This window comes from Rattus norvegicus, chromosome 2 (assembly GCF_036323735.1).
Source record: "Rattus norvegicus strain BN/NHsdMcwi chromosome 2, GRCr8, whole genome shotgun sequence".
Taxonomy (NCBI): Eukaryota; Metazoa; Chordata; class Mammalia; order Rodentia; family Muridae; genus Rattus; species Rattus norvegicus.
Window position 1 is genome coordinate 93,761,122 of NC_086020.1, and position 19,629 is coordinate 93,780,750.

Genomic DNA, 19,629 nt, shown 5'->3' on the forward strand with positions numbered 1-19,629 from the left:
CCCTGTGTGCTGTGAAGGGTAAAAATGGAAGGTTCATGTTCCTGACCCTCAGAGGAAAGTGTCAGAGTAGTCGGTGCTAACTAGGTACCAGCAGGGGCCACGTGGCTAGGAAGCCCAGAACCTGTTTTAACTTTATCAGAACTTCAGTCTCTTTCCCTTTTAACATAAGTCTACACAGGGCGGGAGATTGTCTGCAGATAGCTTGACAGCTGGGGATGGCTGTTTCAGGCCGGAGTGTGAACTTAGAAGCTATTCATTCACATAGCAGCTCAGTAAACCATAGATCTTAAGTCACTGGTCTGTGCTTCAGCTTCCAAGTCTCTAAAGCTTGTCTATTAAACGACTTCAAAATACTTTCCTAGGCCAGATTTCTGTTTTCCTGATTAGCATGAATAACATGTTTGAAAACAATTTTGAAACTAGATATTTTTTTTCCTTGAAGAATATTCTATCAGTTTTAACTACTGGGTGTCATGGATTCATGAAAGCGTTTCTGTCCTCCCTGTCGTCAGCATGAGCCATGTTCTGCCTACCACTGTATATGGTTGTTTTGCCCTTTCTTAAAAGACATCCATATCCAATACCTCCAATGTCTTCCATTGTTTCTCTTCCTTCATTCCCATTTGCACTACTCACCTCCAGATCTGAGAGAGAGAGAGAGAGAGAGAGAGAGAGAGAGAGAGAGAGAGAGAAGGGGAGGGGGAGTGGAGGAAGAAGGAGAAGGAGAAAGGGAGGGGGAAAGAGAAGGGGAGGAGGAGAGAGAGGGGCAGGGGAGGGAGAGGGAGAGGGAGAGGGAGAGGGAGAGGGAGAGGGAGAGGGAGAGGGAGAGGGAGAGGGAGAGGGAGAGGGAGAGGGAGAGGGAGAGGGAGAGGGAGGCAGAACCCAAGAGTATCCTGGAGCTTCTTCCACTTTTTTTTTTTTTCAAAAAATACAGAAGCAAACTTTGAGACTCCGAATCTTGGTCACTATCCTAGTGATGAAAAGAGACACCATGATCAAGTCAACTCTCAGAAAGAAAGGCATTTAATTGGGGCTTGCTTACAGTTTCATGAGTTTAGTCCATTATCAACATGATGGAGAGACAGGGTGCTGGAAAAGCAATAGAGAGTTCAACATCTGGATCCATAGGCAGCCAGAGGAGCGATACTGTACCTGGTTCGGGCTATTGAAACCTGGAGCCTGTATCCAGTGACCCACTTCTCCAACAAGGACATCTTTGAATCCTTCTCAAGCAGCACCACTCCCTAGTGACAAAGCATTCAAATAGATGAGCCTTCGGAGGCTCATCTACTATTATTATTATTATATTATTATTATTAATTTATGTATTCATTCACTTTACATCCCAATTGCAGCCCCCTCCTTCCTCTGCTCTGAGTCTCATCCTCATACATCCCCCTCCCCCCATTACCTCTTCCATTCTCCTCAGAAAAGGGGAAGCTCTACTCTGGGGCAACAAGTCAGAGCAGGGGTAAGTACATTGTTCTATTCTTGCTCAAACTACCACACCTACCTAGTCTATTTTCTATCCCTTCCTCACACACTCTCGTTTCACAGAAGAATAAATCACAACTTAATCAGAGACATATGCCTTCTAATAAACTATTGCTTCCATAAAATAACATCTGAGAAAATGTTCAGGATTTACACGCACATTCCCCTCAGCTTCACTTCCTGCTCATGAAGTACTCAGGCATCGCAGTGACCCTGGACGTTAGCCTGAAGATAAATCTTTGATCAAATACAAGGGAGATGAAAGAAATTGTCCTGGTTATAAGATCAGGGTAAAGCTCAGCTAAGCAAGGGCACGCACAGTGTCCAAAGGGACTCAGGTTATCAAGTGTCACCTCCACGGCGACAGGAGCCTGGGAGATCCAGTCAGCTCCACAGTGGAACTATCCCTGTCCCTAAGCAGCAGGTGTGGTGACAAATGCAGAGATGGGGCTGAACCCAGGTGGCGGTCAGAAGTTGGGCACAGGGAGCTGCTCTCCTGGGCTAAGCTTCTCACTGAACTGAATGAGCTTACTAAAGTAATTCCTGCTCTTCAGGCTTGAGTCAGGAGGTGCAAGGGGCAACCGAAAAGCAGAGGTGGGCTTTCTGCCCAAGCCCTTCTTTTCAGAATATTAGTTCCCGACTTTTGAAATAGTCCCCTAAATGCTAGGCCCCAAACATCACAGCACCTGGAGAAGCCACGATTACTTAAAAGACTTTTCAGAAAATATGTGCAGAAAATCAGTGGCAATCATACACAGGAAAAGCAGGCTGTTTCAAGTGAATTTTGTGCTGATTTGATTTTTTCTTATGGTTTTTTTGTTTGTTTTTTTGTTTTGTTTTGTTTTAAAATGCCTTCATTAGCTTGACTTGCTGACAAGTCTGTGAGGCCTTTAATCACTAATGGTTTTTATGGAAGGATCCCAACCCACTGTGGGTGGTGCCACTGCTGGTCAGATGGTTCTGGAGTGTATCAAAGAGCAGGCTGACAAACACCGTACGAAAGTCGGGGACGCCTATGGAAGAGTTGGAGGAAGGATTGAAGGCCCTGAAGTGAATAGGAATCCCAACCAACCAACAGAATCTACTAATCCAGACGTTTGGGAGCTCTCAGAGACTGTGCCACTGACAAAGAATAAACAAGGGCTGGAAGGAGGCCCCTGGCACGTATGTAACAGACATGCAGCTCAGTCTCCCTGTGGGTCCCCCAATAACTGGAGTGGAGGTTTGCCCTAAAGCTGTAGCCCGAATGTGGAATCTGTTCCCCAACAGGGCTGGCTGCCTTGTTGGCTTCAGTGGGAGAAGATATATCTAATCTGGTAGAGACTTGATCCACCAGGGTGGTGGGATACCCAGGGTGGGACCACCCTCTCCAAAGAAGAAGGGGAGGGTGGTGAGATGAACTCCGTAAAGGGGGACCCCAAGGGACAGCATTCGGGATGTAGACAGACAGACAGACAGACAGACAGACAGACAGACAGACAGACAGATAGATAGATAGATAGATAGATAGATAGATGGATAGATAGATGATAGATAGATAGATAGATAGATAGATAGATAGATAGATAGATAGATAGATAGATAGATGGATGGATGGATGATAGATAGATTTGAATGAGCACAAGCACAACCAGTCCTCCACAGTGTTCACTTCAGTTCCTGCCTCCACAACTATGACTGAGATTATGAGATAGAATGAAGTGCTTTGGTCTGTGTTTTATCACAGCAATAGAAAGCAAATTAGGACAAGGCTGGCTCCGTGGCTCAGTGGTTAAGAGCATGCCCTACACTTGCAGGGACCCAAGTTCAATTCCCAGAACACACATTGGAAAGTTCACATAGGCTTTAATACCAACTCCAGCATATATGACACCTCTACAGCACCTGCTTTCACATGCACACACCAATACATGTAATTTAGGAATTGATTTTAAGAAAAGAAAATAGGTCTTAACTAAAAAATAAAATGTAGTTTACTGCTGGAGCCCCAGTGCTGGTATATACCATTCCTATCAACAAAAGTCGATATGATGATTTCAAAATCAGCACGTCACAGACAGGCTAGTTCCTTTGGCTTCCCCTAGTTTACATTTTCTATACTTCCATTATTCTGAATCTGGATGTGACTGAAAATACATCCCAATTAATGTCCAACATACTGAAGCTTGCGAGGTGGTTATAGACTCCTCGGGGGAGAGAATTAAACCATCTAACCCATTTTCTGTGTCCAGGGTGAAAGGTTAATGGATTTACTAAAACGCTAAACAAATTACAAAGCAATATCCCTTGGAGGGAGAGATGAGGGAAAATATCAAATGCTTATTTGACATTTTTCCCTCGGTTCTGCAAATGTTGTAAATAGCAGCAAAATAATTGCAGAGAAGGCATCAAGGCTGCATAGTTACAGAACGAAGAGCCCTCTGCCTGCTGAGGACTTCCCAGCTAATTCAAGTTTTTCCTTGTTGTGTGAAAGAGAGGATGGTAGGCCATCTGAAAAATGTTATTTACCTTTAGCAAATAACTGGGAAGAAACTCAAGAAAAATTGGCTTTGCTCAGTTTCTCACACCAAGCAGACCAAAGAACCTAGGGATCCAGCTACAGTTCACATCAGGTCCAGCCTTTCTTTTATACAAGCAAAGCCTGTGCACTGCAGTGAAAGACAATTACATCCTTTAAGAATATACAGGCTTGATTGTATCTGCTCTGGTGTGGTGGGTTGAATTATTGCTTAAAAACAGTCAGTCACCTCTCCTCCTCAGTAGCAGAGCTCTAGGCTAGCCTGTCACTTTGGACCTGCCCTTCAAACTTGCTTTAACCAATGGCCTATTTAGGGAGATGGCATTGGCCGTAGTTTGAGATGTCCTTGCCTGGTTACCTCCTTGAGCTTCAGTCGTAGCCATGAAAAATAGCCAAGCATACATGCCTCTGGACTATCATTTGTGTCCTCTAAATTTCAGAGTGAAGTATGGTCCCTCTGCCAGCGTGTTGAGACTTGATAAGAACATTAGAGGTGTTTCAGCAGCTCTCACAGACAGAATTGATGTCATCTCCAAAAGTGTGAGTTAGATCCAGTGGTAGGCTGGATTAATACAAGAGCTGGCTGTTACAAACTGTGTTTCCCTTGTGCTTTGTCACCTGGAATGCTCTCACTTGTCAGCTGTCCCTCTACTCTCTACCACAGTGTGGTGCACACAGCCCCTGCCAGCTTCCTCCCTCCAAATTGTGAGCCCAAATTGGCTTCTTTCCTTTATTAATTACCCAGTCATGGGTATTTTGCTATAACAACAGAAGGTGGACCAAGAAATCTTTAATACCTGGCTGCCCCAGAAGAGGTAACATGGCAAATCTTCAGCTCAAAGCAGAGCCGCTCTGCTGTTCATTGTAACCAGCCTACCCTGCTGCCAGCCCACCCATGAAAGGCACCTAGGAATTATGGTTCGTGGTAATAAAGGACTCCATAGATGAGAAGTATGTAGTGCTTTGGTCCGTGTTTTATCACAGCAATAGTCTAGACTAAAGTGTAGTCTAGACTAAAGTGGGAAGGGAGATGATTGGTTTCCTTTGAGCTTGTTTTTCTGGAACAGAGTTATGAAATGCCACCAAAATGAAGACACTTAGGACTTTAAAATAGGGTGGCAATGGGCAGGGGGCAGCAGCAGAGGCAGGCAGGGATGGTAGCTGTGGTGCTGGCCAGTGGGGAGGGAGCATGACAGCACTTGTTTATTTCTCACCTCCTATCTGGTTCCTGATCCTATGGAAGGAGCTCAGTGGTCACAAATTCTCCCAGCAAACCCAATCAACCAATGAAAAATTAACTCACATTAAGGAGAGGAAGCTGGAGGTCAACACCACAGCCGAAATCTCTCTCTCTCTCTCTCTCCCCTCTCCCTTTTCCCCTCTCCCCTCTCCCCTCTCTGCTCTCTCCTCTCTCCTCTCTCCTCTCCCCCCCCCCTCTCAGGGTATTTGTATTCACTTTCCCTTCTTCCTATGGAGAGGCGTGATAAAACGCCTCACAGAAGCAATGGCTAACAGTTGGAGGCACAGCCCATTGTGTTGGGATAGATGGCCACAGGAGCTGGAGGTAGCTGGTCACATTGTGTCCCTAGTGGAAGCAGAGAGATGAATGTCATTGCTCAGCTCTAGTTCTCCTTTTAGTCAGTCCTGCCCTTCAGCTCAGTCCCTGGACTGGAGCTGCCACCTACGTTCCAGGGGGTCCTCCACCTCTCTTCCATTAAACCTCTGGAAGACACACCTCTCACGACACACTGAAAAGGCCATTTTCAGGGCAATTCCCAATCGAGTTGACAATGAAGATTAATCTATCATCACAGTAAATGTCTGGATGCACTGGGTTGGGGAGTTTTGTTTTCTTCATGTGATGCCCCCACACAGGTGATAAATTCTGTTTCTTTCTCTTATTAATCTACCAACTCTAAATTCATTTCATAGACTCTGTTATTGAAAATGGAGTAAGAGTCTTCCCCTCTCCTGAGGGGCCCTGGGCCATTGCATTTAAGACAACCAAAAATGTCCTTGTATGAACTAGTCGGGCTGAAGCCTCGGAGTTGAAGCCTAAGCAGCGAATTCCTCTAGCTTCACAACAGCTCCATTCTTCTCCCTTCTACTCTCAGGGGTAGGGTTAGGGTTAGGATTAGGATAATCATTCTGCTAATCAGCCTGTTTTCCCTGTGTCCTTGCTCTCTGAAGTCTTGTCGCACTTTCCTCAGATGCCTTCTTGTAGGATGATGCCATTACGCAGGTAAAGGCAAGTACAAGATAAAACAAGGCCTGTCATTGGACGAGAAGGAAGGAGGGGCGGGAGAAAAGTTTTAGAGATGAGGGAGAAGACTGGAGGAGGAGGAGAGGCAACTGAGAGGGAGAAACAGCGGAGAGAACATGGAGGCTGATGTTAAGATTCCTCTCTGCACATTTACAGGTTGTTATGAATATTCTTAAGGGATGGATGTGTACAGGGCTTTGTATGTCTAGATGAGCAAAGTATATTTTATCAATTGGATCGGAGGTTATTGTGTTGTGTGCTCTTTTATGTGGTAATTTAAGTTCAAGAGAGTGTGTGGTGGCTAGACACGCTAGCCCGCCACGAAATTGGGATGTGTATGTCTGGCATGGTGGCAACCTGCCTTGGGAACTAGATGGGTAGAGAGATTGTTGCAAGGCTCAGAGAGAAGCCATAGGCAGTGTGATGTGGGATGGGGCAAAGCAGGTGAGATGCTTTGCTGACTGAGATGAAGATATCTTCGGGCACCAAAGGTGCCGGATCTAGTGCGGGATAATAGACAACATTTTTTATAATTTCATAGCAACTCCTCACATTAAAATAATAATAATAATAATAATAATAATAATAATAATGACAATGATAATAATAATATTGCTCTGTTGTATTGAGGTTACAGAGCAATGATAAACGTCGAAGAAGCACACACGTAATGTAAACTCCACACAGACAGGTAAAGACAACATGAGATAAACTGATTTTTGCAGGAGGCATCATTGCCCATTGAAGCCAGAACAGTATCCACTGAGGTTAGTCTGGCCCTGCACATGATGCTGTCACAGATATAGCCCACCATGCTGATACTCAGAGAAGATATATTTCCCTTGGGTCTTATTACAAGGCTAGGACATTTCTCTCTCGGTTTGAAGAAGGTTTGCATTCCCAAATAACTGTATCTAGTATTATTGAACAGTATAAGATTCCTTGCATGCAAACATCATAATCATTTTGTTCTCAACAAAGAGCCATCTGTTTTGTAGGAGCACACTCTCAACTGTGCCATATTTCGCTTAGATAGTGTGGGGATGCTCTTTTCTTGCTATGTGAGCTCCTGAGTGGGAAGCACCACAAGCCGTATGCTGCAGTCTTCTAGTGCTAATCTTGAGGCAGGGTGTCAACATTTTGTGCATAGAGTGACCCAGAAAATATGGTCATAATTCAAACAGTTCACCACACAGCCAGAAACACTGGCATATGGAGAGCACCCCTTCTTGGGGGCATTCAAACCGCGGTTACAAAGTCAAGGGCGCTTGCTTGGAGTGGGCAGTTGGCCAAGGTCATTTCTGCATTCTTCTGAGGCTAATACCCTACTGTTCTTACAGCTCTAATTTCAGTTAACATTTGCAATACTTTAGCAAATCAAGTGTTAGTAGAGATAAAACAATTGTCACTTGGGCGCTACTTTTCTTTTTTCATTACTGTGACCAAGTGCTTGACCAAAATCAAATTGTGTTTCTTTTAAGGGGTTTATTTTGGCCCATGAAGCAGAGAATGGAGAGATGGGGGATGGGTGGCTGCCAGTGTTCTGCTCTCCCTTAGACCATGGGGCACAGACCAATGCTAGTGCTGTCTATTTCCAGGGTGTGTCTCCCCTCCCCTGTTAAACCTTTCCGAAAATGTCCTCACAGTAACATCCAGAAGTGTGTCGCTAACTTCTAGGAGGAGTTAATTCCAAACCCAGTGAGGTTGCCCATTAACTCATGACCATTAACTACCACGCATGCACCATCTCACTTCTTCTCCACAAAGTCCTATTGAATGAGTGGCTTCTCAGGGTAGCTGATGCAAAACCAGCAGGCTAAGAGAGCTAAACCACCTCTCCAACCTCATTATTAAAGCAGTGATTTAAGGCCAGGTCCCGTTAGCTACTTAGCCACTGCCCCAAAAGGGGAAAACTCAAGTCAGAGTACATGGTGAAATTTTAGTGAAGTCAAATAAACAACCCTTAGATTTCCCCAGGCATACCAAACCAACTTTCTTAAAACACCTTGTTTTATGTAATTTTGGGGAAAATTCTATATTAATTAAAAACTTGATGGAGCAACGAAAAGAAGTATGTTAAAGAAAATGTTCTGCAGGAAGTGAGGCTCTGTTCTCAAGTTCATAGCCTGTTGTCTCAAAAATAGAATTAAACACAAAGACAAAAGACACACGAACAAAAACCTCAGTTGAAAGGGAGGGTTAAAGTCATATGCTTTTGATTCTGTCATCAATTTTTACGCTATGCATATTGATTTAAAACATGACATTTGTTCACATGTGCATAATTTGTAAAAAAAAGTTTTATCTGCTTTTCTATTTTATACACCATTATTTTTGATGTCCTCAGAAAGACTGAGGGAATCGCAAAGGGAGACCAGCAGTCCTGTTCCCGGTGCAATTACCTTCCAGATGGCGGTCAGAGGAGCTGTAAGAGGCTGATGGTGGTGGAGATATTGTTGCAGAGCGAGAGGAGGAAACATTGTGTTAAAAGTTTGTACCAGAAATGCCATTCTGGGTTAAAAAATAATGAAGTAATGAAGTATCAGGATCAAAGGGAATCCCATAAATCACGACCATTCACTCCACTTTATTACGTGAAACAGAAGCAGCTATGGATCTGCGACTTTTCTTCCTATTAAATTGGCACAATCCCACGCCCTCATAAAAACATTCGATCTAAATTACATGATTTCTCTTCAGCCACCATTTGACCTATTCTTGACTCTTATTTCTTATTTGCAATTTCAAGCGTTTGAAAGCTGACTTGATTTACCAAAGTGTTTTCTTGTGGCTAACAATAGAAAGCAAGACAACCCCTTTGGGAACTTCGTTGTATCTGCATCCCATCTGCTTCCAACAGATATTCAAGAGAAATAATGATGTACAAGAACATGTCTGCATTTGGCAGAGAAAAAGTAAGAGTCAAAGCAACAAGAAACCCTCAGAGAGCTGTGTGAAAAGTTGATTGACCACTTAGTTTCTCCTACTCAGGGTTATAAAGAAAATGACTGAATCCATACATGCTTCCCTGTCTTTCACTGGCTACTTGTCTCCTGTTTGCTTTGTTCCAAGTGTTTCTGGAGAAACACCAGGTTAGTCCATGCAGCAATGAAACAATCAGCACCCTCACTTGAGCATTTTGCCTGCAGAACCCAAACACACTCCAAGCTAAATTCGGTTTACCCGGCAGACCATCTTCCCCATATGCCTACTCTTGTGTAGAAAATGAGTCTAAGACTCTCGAGGACCAGGTGTCTTCTTTTGTTACATTGCTCACCAGGTCATTTTCACCATCCTCATCCCTGTGTACACCAAAAAAGCTTCATCACAATACAATGAGAGAGAGAGAGAGAGAGAGAGAGAGAGAGAGAGAGAGAGAGAGAGAGAGAGATTAGGCATCTTCAATTCCAACCCCAAAACACAAGTATAAGAATTTACAAGGATGTCTCAAAGAGTATTTTATGCATTGAAATGTGTCCCTTCAGAGATGCAGATGACCTTCAGTGGTCATTCAGAGGCTGCAGCTAGATGGTTTCAAAGTAATCAAATCAAAATGAGGTCACAGGGTATACCCTCGGCGAATCAGCCTTCAAATGTAAGGAGAGGATTAGGATGCTGCTAGCACAGAAAAGGGTCAGTATGCAGGTGCACAGGAAGATGCACAGGAAGACAGCCAGCTCATAGGCAAGAAGTTAAACAGAAGTTTTCAAATGACAACACAACTAACAGTGATTTCAGGCTTGGGACTGCAGAACTGAGAAAACTTTGTCTTCTGTTATTTAAAGAACACAACCTGAGAAGTCTTTGTCCCAGCAACTCAAGGACACCAACACGCAGGTGTATTGATTTTTTTTTATTTGTATTTTTAATTTCTATTTTGTGTGTGTATATGGGATACCTGCATATGCACATAGATGTTCATATGTATGTGTGTATGTGTGTGTCTGCATGTGTGTGTGTCTGCGTGTGTGTGTCTGCATGTGTGTGTATGTGTGTGTGTGCATGGAAATATACATGTAAAAGCCAGGAGTTGCCGTGGGATATGTCTTAGTTAGGGTTTTATTGCTGTGAACAGACACTATGACCAAGGCAAGTCTTATAAAGGACATTTAATTGGGGTTGGCTTACAGGTTCAGAGGTTCAGTCCATTATCATCAAGGTGGGAACATGGCAGCATCCAGGCAGGCATGGTGCAGGAGGAGCTGAGTTCTACATCTTCATCTGAAGGCCACTAGGACAATACTTGCTTCCACGCAGCTAGGACAAGGATCTTAAAGCCCATGTCTTCCTCGGACAAGGCTACACCTCCAAATAGTGCCACTCCCTGGGCCAAGTTTATACAAACCACCAGAGGTGCTGTCCTCCATCACTCTCCACTTTATGTACAGAGGAAGAATCTTTCTCTTGGACATAGAGCTCATCAATTCAGTGAGTCTAGCTAGGAATCTTGCTCTGGCAATCTCATCTCAGCCTCCTTAGTGTTTAGATTATGATGCCCACAAAGAACTTGCATAGGGACTAGGGATTCAAACTCTAGTCATTGGGCTCCTGTGCAAGTATTTTACCCACCAAACTGTCTCCCCAGCTTCTTTATTTGTGGTTTTCAAACTTGAAACAGCTAGATATTCTTTGAGGACATTTAGGTTTTACTGAAGTGAGATATGTTTGCATTTTTTCCTTTGTATTTTTGTATGGCAACTGTTAAAACTGTATACACAGTGCACTCTTCTAGCAATACTTAATTCCCCCTCACTGATTGATGGGTAATGCCTTTCCAGGGAAATAGTGTGTGGTCCAGTCTGAGTGAGCATCCTAACTAACCACAACATCGTTGTACAGTTGTGCTCTCTGTTTATTCCAATCTGCACTCTTTGTCCATAGCAAGTTTTCTACTCTTTGCTGTTACATAAGGACACAAACTCATACAATCATTGTATCACACATCTTCAGAGCTTTACTAATAACCATAGGAAGTTCGAATCTTATGTATTTCCTAAGAAAACCTTTTAGGATTTACTGTTTGAAAGGTCCTCTTGTCAGAACTCTTTCAAGTTGCAGGTTGAGTATGCAAATTGCTGGATACTGACGTAATAACACTGTGCGTATCCCATGCATTGTGCTGTGGACCACTATTTCAGGATCATGCCCACCGCTTATTCAGACTTTCAGTTCTAAGACATTACTTCAAACCTAATGATTTTTTTTCTGTGATTTGGTACTGAAAATAATATTTTTACTGAAAATATATATTTCGTACAATATGCTCTGACTCTGGTTTCTGTCCCCTAATTTCTTACAGATCCTCCTCTCTTCCTCACCCACATAAACCCTTCCCCTCCTCTCTCCCTCGTTAGGATACCCAACAGGCATGTAAAACAATAATACTAATAAAATAAAATAAAAACAAGCTAGAATGAGACAAAAGAAACAAACAGAAGAAAAAGAGCCAAAGAAAAAGATAAGGAAACACAGGCAGATGAAGACATACATATACTTGCCCTCTGGATTAGGGGTGGTGGTTCCTGCCCACATTCTCTTTCAGCACTGGGACCCCATGAGGAGCAGACCTGTGCAGGAGCTGTGTGCCACCAGTTTCTGGGAGTTCATATGTGTACTAGCCCAACTAGAAGACCTTGTTTCCTTACTGTCCTTCATTTCCTCTGGCTCTTAAGATCTTCCTGCCTTCTCTTCTGGAGGTTTCCCTGAACCCTGAGAAAGGGAACTGATGGAGACATCCTATTTAGCGCTGAGTGTCCCAAGGTCTCTCATCTCTGTCCAACTGTGGGCCCCTATTTAGTCTCATCTCCCACAGGAGAGGGCTTCTCTGTTGAGAGCTGAGCAGTACGATGATCTATGAGAAAGTATTGTGCTGTTGGGACTTATTACTACTTTCCTTTAGCGGAACAGTCAATTGCCTTTGACCTATCTAGCGTCAGATTCTTGGCCACCCACGCCATGTCCAGGATGGGTACCTATAAGGTACTTGTTGGTCACTCCCATAAGCTGTGTAACTATGACTCTAGCACAGCTCGTAGACAGGTGACATTGTAGACCAAAGTGTTTGCAGCTGGATTGGTCTTCACCTGTCTTCTCGGGAACTTTCCATTATACTGAGCACCAGTCAGTAGGGGACATGGCTCTAAGAAGGCACCATTTTAACTTCTCCATGCTCAGTGAATTGTACAGGTGTTATCATCTACAATACAGCCTTATAATCAGTCTATAGGAAGTAACCAATATAGCCTTGGCTCTGGCCTAAGTTGTTTGGGGGTTCCCATGAGATCCCTTTGACCAACAACTCAAGTCCATGTAACCCATTCCTGTTACCAGAATTTAGTGATAAGAGATGTCCAGTTGGGGCCCCATCTCCCTGTTACTTGATAATTCCACTTATATCACTTTCATAGATATATATTTTTTAGGAAACTTCTACTGCATTAGGTTCCCAAATGACTCCACAAATGGCCCTTCTCAGATGATTTTTCTATATGAGAAAAATTGAATTCATGACACATCATTAAAATTATATTAATAATATATATTACATATTATAAAAAGGCCACCAATATTGGCTTCATAATTCATCGATGCTGCCGCTTCCTTGTACTGTCAGGGCTTTTAAAGTGAACAAAGAATAAACGTGAAGTTGCAGTAAAGTATATTTTAATCACGGCAGCCTCCCAGCAGCTGATGAACTCACTGTTAGAAGGGGAGAAGGGCCAGCAAGAAGGGCTTAGCACATCACTGTCTGCAACTGAAGCACTGGGACAGGCGGCACTGACATGTGGTTATGGACCCTGTAGGCCTCTCCAATTATTTAATGCAGCCCACCAAGTTCCAGGGCATGCACTGACAATGGCACTTAATGGAACAGAAAGAAGAACAGAATTCATTATGAAAGATGTAGTGTCCTCATTGCTTTATGAAATTTTCATCAGCCTGATTTCTTCAGAGCCAGTTGGATTATAGGAAAGCCTGGGTATTGCCAAGTGCCTCTCTGGTAAGAGTTGTGTTGAGGTAGCCAGCCACCAAGACAGTGTCCACTGATCCTTCTCTCCTGGATTTCATACTTTGTGGGCCCTGCTTCAGAGTTATATAAAACCTAAATTAAATAAATAAAACAGCAGAAGCTCCCTAAAATATATGCGTCTAATCAGTCACACGCTGCCAACATGATAGAATGGGACTTGGGAGGTGAGGTCATCAAAGCTGTGGTGTTTGCGTTGCTTCCTCGCACCTTGCTTACTCTGAAATTGGTCCACTGCTGGGCTACTTAGACATCTATGGCCTTTCACCAACACCCAGCACCACTTTCCTGGGGATGTGAGCCAGTCCCCTTGGGCTCAATCTGCAGCCAAGACTGCAGCATCACGAGATGCCTTAGACCAGAATCGTAAAACTACATACTCTAAATTCTTAACCCAGGAAGGCCAGGTTAAAATAGACTCACTGGTATGAGAGACTAATGTTAACTTGGCACTTTTCAGACAACAATTATTATAGATTCAGAATGTAGTTGCCATGCAAGAGGCCATGGGTTGGATCACAAACACCTCAGAAAAAAACAAAAGGAAATTCTTATAGGTATAAATACAACCCCAAGGATGTTTAGAAAATTCTAAAATAATACTATACCCTATTAACATGTCTTCTCATTTAGTCCCCCAAATTTGATGTGTAATAGTTGCTTTTGTACAAGTACATGGTTAGAAATTGATTAGAGGATGAAGGAGGGGAGGAGACAGTATAATACAGGAAGAGGGTCAACTCCAAGATACACTGTCATGTCACACATTGTACAGGTCCCCAATAGCCCAACATTGTACAGAGGAAACATCACTTCCGCTGACAGTGCAGTGTTTGTTTGTTTCTCTATTTCATAGCAAAGGGAGGATACAACCTGTAGAGACCACCTCCAGTGGATAGGCACGGCCCCCAATAGAGGGATGGGGCCACCCACGCATCTCAAAATTTTTAACCCAGAAATGTTCCTGTCCAAAGGAAAGAGAGGGACAAAAACTGGAACAGGGACTGAAGGAAAGGCCTCCAGAGACTGCCCCACCTAGGGATCCATACTATCTGCAGACACCAAACCCAGACACTATTGCTGATACCAAGAAGTACTTGCTGATAGGAGCCTGATATGGATGTCTCCCGAGAGGCTCTGGCAGAGCCTTACTGATACAGATGAGGATGCTAACAGCCAACCATCTGACTGAGCCTGGGGACCCCAATGGAAGAGCTAGGGGAAGGACTGAAGGATCTGAAGGGGATTGCAACCCCACAAGAACAATATCAACTAACTGGACCACCCAGAACTCCCAGAGTATACATGGAAGGATCCAGGGCTCCAGATACATATGTAGCAGAACATGGTCTTATCTGACATCCATGGGAGGGGGGAGGCTTGATGTCCCAGCATAGGGAGATGCTAGAGGGGTAAGGCAAGAGTGGGTGAGTGGGTAGAGGAGAACCATCATAGAGGCAAAGGGGAAGGGGGGAGGAGAGATGGGATAGGGGGGTTGGTGGAGGAGTAACTGGGAACAGGAATATCATTTTAAATGTAAATGAATAAAATGATTAATAAAAAATACTTTCTCCACCTGTCCCAATATGATTTGAGAAGTCTCCACCCTGAACAATAAATTTAATTCCATGGAGGAGCATCCTTTAAAATGAAGAGGTTTCTCTGTTGCACATCCAGTGTCCTTTCCTCTTACACACAATGCATGAAAATTTTCTGCAGTTTTGAGAACAGTATCTGCAAACAATTCTAAAATAATTTTGCCAACTCACTCCCAGCCGATGTCCCCATCAAAGAAGACCTGTGGGTTTGGGGTTGAGGGGCTCGATGCTGGGGATGGGTGAGACATCTTCACCGCAGGTACTGGCAGGAGAGGAGCTCAACAGTGTTCCCACATGTTGTCATCTGCTTTATGGTAGACCTGTTCCCGGAATTTTGCTCAATTCCACTGAACCATCCCTCTACAAATAGCATTCCCATGTATTTTTTGTTGCTGGGAATTTCAAGTAAGTTGAAATAGAAAAGTCAGTGCTCCCATCAGCCTCCACAGTGCTCCCATCAGCCTCCACAGTGCTCCCATCAGCCTTCGCAGTGTTCCCATGAGCCTCCACAGTGCTCTCAGGAGCCTTCGCAGTGCTCCCACGAGCCTCCACAGTGCTCCCATGAACCTTCACAATGCTCCCATCAGCCTCCACAGTGCTCCCATGAACCTTCACAGTGCTCCCACGAGCCTCCACAGTGCTCCCATCAGCCTCCACAGTGCTCCCATGAACCTTCACAGTGCTCCCACGAGCCTCCACAGTGCTCCCATCAGCCTCCACAGTGCTCCCATGAACCTTCACAGTGCTCCCATCAGCCACCACAGTGCTCCCATGAGCCTTCGCAGTGTTCCCATGAGCCTCCACAGTGCTCCCATCAGCCTCCACAGTGCTCCCATCAGCCTCCACAGTGCTCCCACGAGCCTCCACAGTGCTCCCATGAGCCTTCACAGTGCTCCCACGAGCCTTCGCAGTGCTCCCATCAGCCTCCACAGTACCCCCGGTGAGCCTTCATTTCAGTTTTCTCTTGACTTTTCTTGTTCGTTCACTTTTTCCATCTGAACTTTAACATTGGCTTATACGAGTTTATAATTAAAATGTTGTTAAGTCACATTTTAATAATGCTTTCTTTCTCATACCTAAACTGATATGACTATCTTTTGCATTTCTCAGAAGCACTTAAAATGTTCCCTACCCATTTTCATGCTTATTATTAGGGATTCATTTTTCTTGTTAATTACGAACCTTTCCTCCTTTCGTCATCTATGTCAAGCTGGCTTCTTTAGGGTCTTACCCACAAGTTCACTCAGTTCTCTCATTTTGCCTGATTTTTAAGTTTTGTCATTGAGCCTGACCTATGTTGATATAGAATTTAAACTCTAGTAAATACAGTGTGTTTGAAGTCAAGAACTGTAGCGATCCTTTGCATCAATAAATGATGCTGATTGAGCCTAGACCATGAGCCTAGACCACATCTTCTAAAAAAACAGTATTCTATCCTTAATTTAGAGGTATGAGGCAGTGTTGTAGTATGAAAACTTTAAGTTTATCCCTGACTAGATCACAAATAAATGAGGCTCAGACTATATTTTATTTGGCTTTATCAGTTATTGGGAGTTACCCCTAATCTCTTCAAACTGCAGGTCTGGCCACCTCCTCTATGTTTCTCCTGGCCTGGTTTCTCTCCCATTATGGTGGTTTCTTTCTCCTTCTCCCTCTTCCTCTTTTCTCTCAGTCTCTCTTCCTCCAACTAGGTCACTCCTAACCCACCTACCTCTAATTCCTTCACTAATTAATTCAGTAGTCAATTTTATTTAACCTCTAGTTATAAACCAAGGAGCAAGCTTTGCACAACAAAAGCTGTAAACCTGAGAAGTAGCTCGTAGGCCTAGACCCTCCAGGTATAGAATTTAGCATTACAATACACAGCAATAGACCAAACCTCAACATGTGATCACGGATCATGTTTGCTTTCCTCAACGTTAAAAACTAATTCAGTGGTGCTTTTTATCATCAAGCAATACAAAGTCATCCACAAAGTGAATATCTGCAAACGGTTTAGATTAGTCTGAGGTATGTCTTCTTTCCTGCAATGAAACATCCAGCTTGTGCTTCATGTGGTAATGAGCATTTCATGAATAACATCCAATCAGTAGTAGCTACTAGAGAACCAGACTGCTCATGTTGGAGAAAGGCTAGGACCAACAAGCTACCATGGCTCAAGCTAAGACAGATAGGGAATCGATGCTAGCACACACACATAGTCGATACATCACAATAGCAAGGAACCAAACAAATAGACAAGAACTGACAGAAAGAACGGACATTTAATACAGGACGAGAAAGACCAATAGGTGAAAGACTAGATAGAAATTTTATATACAACGTAAAAATCACTGGGAAACATTTTCTAACACAAAGGAATAGCTATCAGGAAATGTGATATGTGCGGCTACTAAAATGAGAACTCTGGTGCCATTGGCTGTTTTCTCCCTTTTACTGAAAATATTTTCTCATACAATATACCCTGATTATAGTATCCCCTCCCTCTACTCTTCCTAGTTCCTTCCCACATACCTTTCCCTCTGGATCCACTGCCATTTTGTCTCTCATTAGGAAGATACTGACTTCTAAGAAATAACAAAACATAAAATAAAAGATAAATCTAAACATCACATCGAAATTGGACAAGGTCAACCAACATCAGGAAAAGAGCCCAAGAGAAGGAACAACAGAGACACACTTGTGCACACACTCAGAAGTCCCATACAAACACTAAACAGAAAGGTGTAATATACACAAGGTTGACCTGACACAGACCTGTGCAGGCCCTGTGCTGGCTGCTTCAGTCTCTGTGAGCTCATATGTGCTTTGCTCAGTTTAGAGAGCCGAATTCTCCCAATGTCCTCCATTTCTGTTTCCTCTCCTGTGGGGTTCCCTGATCTCAGAGGGGGAGCGATTTAATGGAGACAGCCCGTTTAAGGCTGAGTGTTCCATGGTCTCTCTTTCTGCATTATGTGTGGCTGTGGGTCTCTGTATTTGGTCCCCTCTGCTGCACGGAGAAGCTTCTCTGACAAATACATCTCTGACAGTGATATAGGAAACTACTGTCACGAGTTATTTTATCTCTTTTTTTAAGGCCAGTAGTATTTTATAAACTGTGGATTCCTCCACGCTGGCTGTGAGGCAGCTGAACCATCCTCTCAGCAGTACTGATACTCTCCTGATTTCTCACCTCCTCTCCCCCTCCCCCTCCCCTTCCCCCTCCCCCTCTTCCTCCCCCTCCCCCTCTTCCTCCCCCTCCCCCTCTTCCTCCCCCTCCCCCTCTTCCTCCCCCTCCCAGCCTCTAGTGGTCGTCATTCTACCCTGTTCTATAATAGTTTTCAAGTCTTTAAGTCTTGAAAACTCCATATGGACAAAATCTTAAAGAAAATTTGAAGAGGCAAACATTATCTCAGATTATGATCAGATTGAGAAGATAGCATTTTCAGTGGTTTAACAAAAATAATTAAATTCTACTATGAAGACATGCATTCAAGACAATAGACAGCCCTTCTCAAAGCCTTATACCTGAGACTAACACTTGCTTTCCTCAGGAATGCTATCTGTCGATCAAGGGCTGGGGAGATGACTTAGCCAGAAAAATGCTTGCAGTGTGGCTTGAAGAGCTGAGTTCGTTTCCCTAGCACTCACACCTCACACCCCCCCCACACACACACACACACTACTGGGTGAGGGAGTGTACAACTACAATCACAGAGCTAGGGAGGCGAAGGAAGGCAGCAGGTTCCCGGAGAACAGCTGACCTAGACAAACAACCAGCTGCTGCTTCAGTATGAGACCCTCAGAAAAACATTCGGAGAGCAACTGAAGAGGTCATCCATGATCAACCTCCACACACACACATGTGGGTATTCTCCTACACAGACACACCTGCATGAAGATGCACACAACACATAATCACACACACACACACACACACACACACACACACACAATGTGAATTTTAAAAATGCATCCTCTAACATTCTGGTATTTTCATGCTTAAGAAAATGTTATTATCTCCTGTTGAGTCTTCAAGGCAAAAACCAGCCCTTGTCTGTGATCTTCCCTTTTCAAAATGAGAGAATTTTCCAAAGTTCTTAATACTTAAACTCAGGTAATCCACGAATTCTCTATTGCGCTGAGGTTGGAAATGGATAGAATAGGAGGGCAAGGCTGTATGATGCCTGATACTTTCAGGACGGTGGCACAAAGGAAGTGTCTAAGACGACTTCCGCCCAAAAGACCTTCATAACTTCACTGGTGGGGGTTATAGAGGAAACATCCAACAGTAAGGGTCCACATTCTGTTGCCTCAGAGTGCAATGGGGGATTTTGAGAAGAGAAAATGCATGAAAAGCAATACCCCCCTCCCCGCCCCGGTGCCTCCCAGAGAAATAGCACACTGGGATCTGTGGCAGAGCCCTTTTTCGGTGGTGACGGATAGCCCTGGTTGACAGAGCATTGGAATTCCCTGGTCCTTTAAAGCCAGTTGTCCCCAGCCAGTGTCAAGCAGGACACTGTTTCGAAAGGCCCTCCTCACATTTATTCACAAATTGAAACTCATTGAATGAAGAACTTCCAGATCCCGCTCTTCCAGAGTCTCTTAGCTGCTCTCAAGTATTCCACACAACTTACCAATTTTGAAAACTGCAGAAACAACAAACAATAATCATACCTATCCAGTGTTCTTTTCTGTCTTTGATTCCTTCTTTCTCCCATTCTGGACATCAGATTACCCAATAGAGCTA